The sequence below is a fragment of the Antechinus flavipes genome, chromosome 2 (assembly GCF_016432865.1).
Source record: "Antechinus flavipes isolate AdamAnt ecotype Samford, QLD, Australia chromosome 2, AdamAnt_v2, whole genome shotgun sequence".
Taxonomy (NCBI): domain Eukaryota; kingdom Metazoa; phylum Chordata; class Mammalia; order Dasyuromorphia; family Dasyuridae; genus Antechinus; species Antechinus flavipes.
The window spans coordinates 631,104,375-631,110,990 of NC_067399.1; the positions used below are offsets into that span (position 1 = coordinate 631,104,375).

The 6,616-nt window shown below is 39.2% G+C and overlaps 1 pseudogene; it reads left to right on the forward strand.

Annotated features, from left to right (window-relative positions):
* Window positions 1-1,317: 1,317 nt before the first annotated feature.
* On the forward strand, window positions 1,318-2,894 carry LOC127551876 (phosphoglycerate kinase 1-like; annotated as a pseudogene).
* The last annotated feature ends 3,722 nt before the right edge of the window (window positions 2,895-6,616 follow it).

Consider the following 6,616-nt stretch of genomic DNA (forward strand, 5'->3'; position numbering starts at 1 on the left):
TTTTGACTCTGATTGATTCTTGGCTCTAACAGGAAAAGAACATCAAACCAGAACAACAACTGGAAAGCATTGGAAAACATCAAAGCTTAATTAGAATGATTGAATAAGAGATTCACAATGATGTTGACTGTTCTGTTCTTGTATCCCATCATGGAAATAGAGCCAAAACTAGGAAGAATACCAAGAACTGTGGCATAGAACCTTCCATGGCATTGGCTGTGTTTGTTAATGGTGCTCAGTTGGGGCAGAAAGGCTTCTAATTGTAAAGTCTTAATCCAAGAGCAATCAGAATAAAAAAGGTACATTGTATAGGACACAGATCAATTGTGAGGAAAACAAGCACAAAATACTGGATAAATAGAGGTCCAAATATTTCTGGGGGCAATGCGGTAACAATAGAGATAAATGCCAAGGAGGAAAACCAATTCAAAAGGCAAGTTAGAATCCAAAGAAATCTAGAATCTAAAGAGTATTCAGCTTTAGTAAAGCATTCATACAACATTTATCTTGTTCAATTGAGTGAATGCTCCAGAGTTCTGATTCTTGGCAAGTGATGCTAACCTCACCTGCCTAGTTCTGTAGGAGCTTCAGCTGTGGACAGCTCCTTGCCCTGTCCAGGGCTCCCAGCATGAGAAGCTGCTGTGATTGACACAGAACAGAGACAAATGAATTTTTTTTTACAACATTTGATTTCCATTTTGTACCTATTTCTTCCCAAGTGATAATGCTCTAGTTCCCTCCCTTGTAAAATAAATAGCTGCCCATGACTACAGAACTTAGGCCTGCAAGACTTGGCGGTGGCTGCTGGTCATTAACCCCCTTCTATCACCTACAGAAAAAAAAAAAACATTTTGCCATCTACCTGCTTCATGAGAAGACTAAGAAGATACAATCAATGTTCTCTGCATCAAGAATATGGTTTTGTTTTATCACAAAACCTTCTTGAAAGAAACAATTTGGAATAATAGTCAGGAAAAGTCCTATGGGTTATAGGTCCTGGCATAGTTCATATCCCTCAGAAAATAAATCATATTTCTTAATTTGTAAGTGGAATAGAGCTTCTTGACCTCTCTATGGCTTCACTCAGAGCCAGAAACAAAAGAGATTTTTTTGCTTCCTTAACCAGATCTCATCATGTAAGTCTCTATGGCTAAAAGTTCATGACTCATTGATATAGCTGTCTCCTAATTGTAGCCTTTTTATTAAGTAAGCTGCCTAGTGAGCCAATCATAGGTAACCAAAGATAACTCCCACTTGGAAAAATGATGACTTCTTAAATGCTTTTGATAGTTCCTTTAAAAATGGAAATCTCAGCCCGCCGCCGCAGCACAGCCACAGCCGCAGCCACAGCCGCAGCCACCCCGCCATCTCCTCCCCGCCAGTATGTCTCTTTCCAGCAAACTGACCTTGGACAAGGTGGACCTGAAGGGGAAAAGGGTCATCATGAGGGTAGATTTTAATGTTCCCATGAAGAACAAGGAGATAACCAACAACCAGAGAATCAAGGCTGCTCTTCCTACCATCCTTTACTGTTTGGATAATGGAGCCACATCCGTTGTTCTGATGAGCCACTTAGGCCGACCTGATGGTGTCCCCATGCCTGACAAATTCTCTTTGGAACCTGTGGCTGCAGAGCTTAAATCCTTGCTGGGCAAAGATGTTCTGTTTCTGAAGGATTGTGTGGGTCCAGAAGTGGAGAAAGCCTGTGCTAATCCCCCTAACGGTTCTATCATTTTGCTGGAGAATCTTCGCTTCCATGTTGAAGAAGAAGGAAAAGGCAAAGATGCTTCTGGGAACAAGATCAAAGCTGATCCAGCTAAAGTAGAAGCCTTCCAAGCATCTCTCTCCAAGTTGGGGGATGTCTATGTCAATGATGCTTTTGGTACTGCTCACCGTGCCCACAGTTCCATGGTGGGAGTGAACCTGCCCCAGAAGGCATGTGGTTTCCTCATGAAAAAGGAGCTGACTTATTTTGCCAAGGCCTTGGAGAGCCCAGAGAGGCCCTTCCTGGCCATCTTGGGCGGAGCTAAAGTTGCCGATAAAATCCAGTTGATCAACAATATGCTAGACAAAGTCAATGAGATGATCATTGGTGGTGGGATGGGTTTCACCTTCCTCAAGGTGCTCAACAACATGGAGATTGGAACTTCTCTTTTTGATGAAGAGGGGGTTAAGATTGTCAAAGACCTGATGGCCAAGGCTGAGAAGAATGGTGTCAAGATCACTTTGCCTGTTGACTTCGTCACAGCGGACAAGTTTGATGAGAATGCCAAGACTGGCCAAGCCACAGTGGCTTCTGGCATCCCTGCTGGATGGATGGGTTTGGACTGTGGCCCCGAGAGCAGCAAGAAGTACGCGGAAGCCGTGGCCCGGGTGTTGGAGTATTTGAGTGGGAAGCCTTTGCTCGAGGAACCAAAGAGCTCATGAACAACGTGGTGGAGGCCACCAAGAGGGGTTGCATCACTATCATAGGTGGTGGGGATACTGCCACTTGTTGTGCCAAATGGAACACTGAGGACAAAGTCAGCCATGTGAGCACTGGGGGTGGTGCCAGTCTAGAGCTGCTGGAGGGCAAAGTCCTCCCTGGGGTGGCTGCCCTGAGCAATGTCTAACGGGTGCCACTTTCCGGCCTGCTGCTTTCTGTGCATCACTCTTCCAACATGACACTGCAGTTCTTCCTGTCCCTTTCCTTGGCACTAGGCAAGTTTCTCCCTCAAGATTCAACCAGTGGCCAGAAGATGGGGCAATGAGGGCCCCAGAAGCAGCTCAACTCAACTTTGTGTTTCCTGGGTGTTGCCTGTTGTCAGATCTCACTTGAACTTATTTAGTGTGTCTAAACCATTGCTGTGATCTGTAGAGTGTGTGTGTGTGTGTGTATATATATATATATATATATATATATATATATATATATATATATATATTATATATATACACATACATATATATGTATAACATATATTTATATTTTGCCTTTAGAAAGAAAAAAAAAACAATAACTAAAGCCATTGTTAGCCATACTCTTGAAATAGTTTGTTCTGTTCAGCTTTGTCAGCAGCTGTTTTTGTCATTACCCACAACAGTATGGAAACAAGAAGAAACTCCAGTTTGGGGTTGGGGGCAGGAGGCAAGGTTGACCTGTTAAATAAACATTTCATAAAAGTGCCAGCTAAAAATAAATAAATAAATAAATAAATAAATAAATAAATAAATAAATAAATAAAAAATGGAAATCTGACTTCTGACCACAACAGCTGCCTAAACAGGAGGCAGGCCACCCAATTACTGCATACCTACTACAACAAAATCTTGAAGTTCACACAAGACTGAGTAATGAGCAAGAAAATGCTAATTGTTGTTATTTTCTCCTCCAAAAATACAAAAGAGTTCATTCAGAAGCAGTGTCAGCTTCAGGGTAACCTCCCAGTGCAATCAGAGTCTGAAAGGGACATTTATAATTTGGAAGGTTCTGAATCCAGGGGTCCACAAAAACAAAGGACTCCCATGAGAAAGCTTCCAGGTGGTCAGAAAGCCCCAGTATGGGTTCTTTAGAAATACAGAAGAACAAGACTAGGAAACAACAGTGTTTCTTCATTTGATGCAGGTTGGTGCCCAAAGCCTCTGAAAACCTTAGCAGTACTTCTTGACTGTCCTGATATATCAGAGAGGGTATTGAAGCTACCTACATGACTATGAACCTCAAAGATGTAAGCTATGTCTAAGGTGGGGGAAGATTAATTCCTAGAAATGGAGGTCATTGAAGAAACCAAAGGGATACAAGGCAAGGCCAAGCAGGGCTGACTACCCTACCCAAAATGCAACAAAAGACAGACCCTGGCCCTGTAACAAAGTCACAATTCCAAAACTAAAATTGGTTTGTTCTTCAGTTATTCAGTCATGTCCAACTTTTTAAATAGTTCCCTGTCCCTCAGACTGTTGGAGGTCCAGACTATAGTAAAAACAAAAACTTTGTTTTGTGGGCCTTTAAATAAAGAAACTTCATAGCCTTGGGTGAGGGGGATAAATGTCCTCAGCTGCTACATCTGGCCCACAGGCTTGTAGTTTGAGGACTCCTGATGTAGACCATAGCACACTAGGCTTTTTTATTCTCCACTGTCTCTCAAAGTCTGTCCAAGGTCGTGTTCATTTTTTCCATGACAAATCCAACTCATAATCTACCATCGCCTTCAAGTTTTGCCTTAAATCTTTCCCAAAACACAGTCTTTTCTAATGAATTTTGTTCTCTCATTAAGTGACCAAAGTTTTCAGGATTCAGCTTTAGCATTTGATCTTCTAGGAAATAGCCTGAATTAATTTATTTAGGTATTTCCTGATTTGAAGTCATTGATGTCCAAAGGATTCTCCTAACTCATCTTCAGCACTATAATTCAAAAGTTTGATTCTGCAGTATTCAACTTTTTTATAGTACAAATCTCACAGCCATACATTGCTACTGGAAAAAAAAAATCATAGCTTTCACTATAGAGACCTTTGTTGTCAAGGTGATGTCTCCATCTTTAAGTATGTTGTCTGGGTTTGCCATAGCCTTCTTTCCTAGGAGATAGTATCTTTTAAATTTCATGGCTGTAATCACCTTCTGCAGTGATCTTTTGAGTCCAAGAAAATGAAATTTGACACTATTTCCTTCTTCTGTCTCTATGACAGGAAATGATAGGACCAGCTGTCAGGATCTTAGGCTGTTGGATCTTTTTTGCTTGTTTGTTTTATGTTAAATTTCAGATCAACTTTTATACTTTCTTCTTTCACTTTCATCTTGAGGTTCTTACTTCCTCTTTACTTTTTGCCACCAAAATGTTAACATCTACATATCTGAGACTGCCACCTTCATGAGAAGACTAAGAGGATACAATTAATGTTCTCTCCATCAATAATATGGTTTTGTTTCATCCAACTCATATTTTATATGATGTACTCTGCATATAATTAAATAAATAAAGTGACAATATACAACCTTGTTGCAATCCTTTTCCAATTTTAAACTAATTGGTTATATCATATTTGGTTCTGTTGCTTCTTGAACCAAATAAGGTTCCTCAGTAATATGATCTGTTATTCCCATATCTTTGAGAACTTGCTACATTTTGTGATGGTCCACATATTCAATGGCTTTAGTGTTGTTATTGAAGCAAAAGTAGGTGTTTTTCCAGAACTCTCTTGCTTTCTCCATAATAAATACAAATAAAGCTGAAGAGATGAATAAACTAACAAAAACACCAACCTGCATCAGAAATTATTGCGAATCTAAAGATCCTATCTGCAAAGAAATAGAAAGTGAATAATAACTGCAACAGATTCTCAAAGCAAAAAATAAATTTTCTATAAGAACTACAGCATAACTAGATGAAATGAAGAAAATTAAATGATAAAAATGCTCTCAAGAAATAATTGGAAGTAGGATAAGTAGCTTAGAATATGAAGTGGTAAACCTTACCCAAGTAACTGAATTCCTAAAAACTAGAATAGGCCAAATAGAAATAAATGACTCAAAGAAACAGCAAAAAATATTAAAACAAAATCAAAAAGTTGGAAAAATAGGAAAAAATATATTTGATATAAAAATTGACTTAGGAAATAATTCAAAGAGATATAACTTAAAGATCATTGTGTTCTCTAAAAAATATGATTTTTTAAAAAAAATTAGATACTGGGAAGAGGAGTCAAGATGATAGAACAAATGTATGATTCACTTGAGCTCTATCACAAATCCCTTTGATTTCCTTGAAATAATGCTATAAAATAATTTGGATTGGCAGGACCCACAAAAGGATCAGGTGAAATAATTTTCCAGCCAAAGATAACTTGCAATATCAGTAGGAAAGGTCTTTCACACCCCAGTGAAAGTGGAGCACAGTCTAGTGCAGGCTATTCCAGCATAGAACAGACTGCTCAGTCACTTGAGAGTTATTGAAACTGCAGGGGCAATGGTTGTTTCTGCAGCTCCTAGCCCATAAATGGTAAGATGGTCAGACACTGATCAGAAGGAGATTTCAGGGGTATTTTTGCTAGTGTGTAAGCAGAACTGTTTCTTTACCTGTATTTAGATTCAGATGGTAGTCCTGGGGCAAGGAGAAACACTAGCGTACTAAAGCTTACAGACCACAATGGAGCAGGCACTTGTCACACAGTTCCAGAGCAGAAAAGAATGGTTGTAGCTATTCATAGATCAGATCATAGACTAAGAGAATAGTAAATTCACCCTAGATCATGCCATCTTGGGAGAACTGAAAATGTACACATCCCTAGAAGTAAGATCTTCCTTGAGAATTCCACTTGGGAATATGAGCCCTACTTTAACCAAGAGATAAAGTCAAGTAATAGCATGGGAAAATGAGAAAGCAACAGAAAAAAATGCTGATCATAGAAAGCTACATACACTCAGAAGAAGATAACAAAGTCAAAACTCCTACAATCCAAAGCCTCCAAGAAAAATATTAATTTGTTTCTAGCCATGGAAGAGCTCAAAAATGATTGTGAAAATCAACTAAGAGATATAGAGGAAAATATGGGGAAAGGATGAAACCAGAAAGCAAAATGTCTTCATTTTGACAGAAAGAAACTACAAAAGGAAAAGATCAGAGCTTAATACCAATTTTAA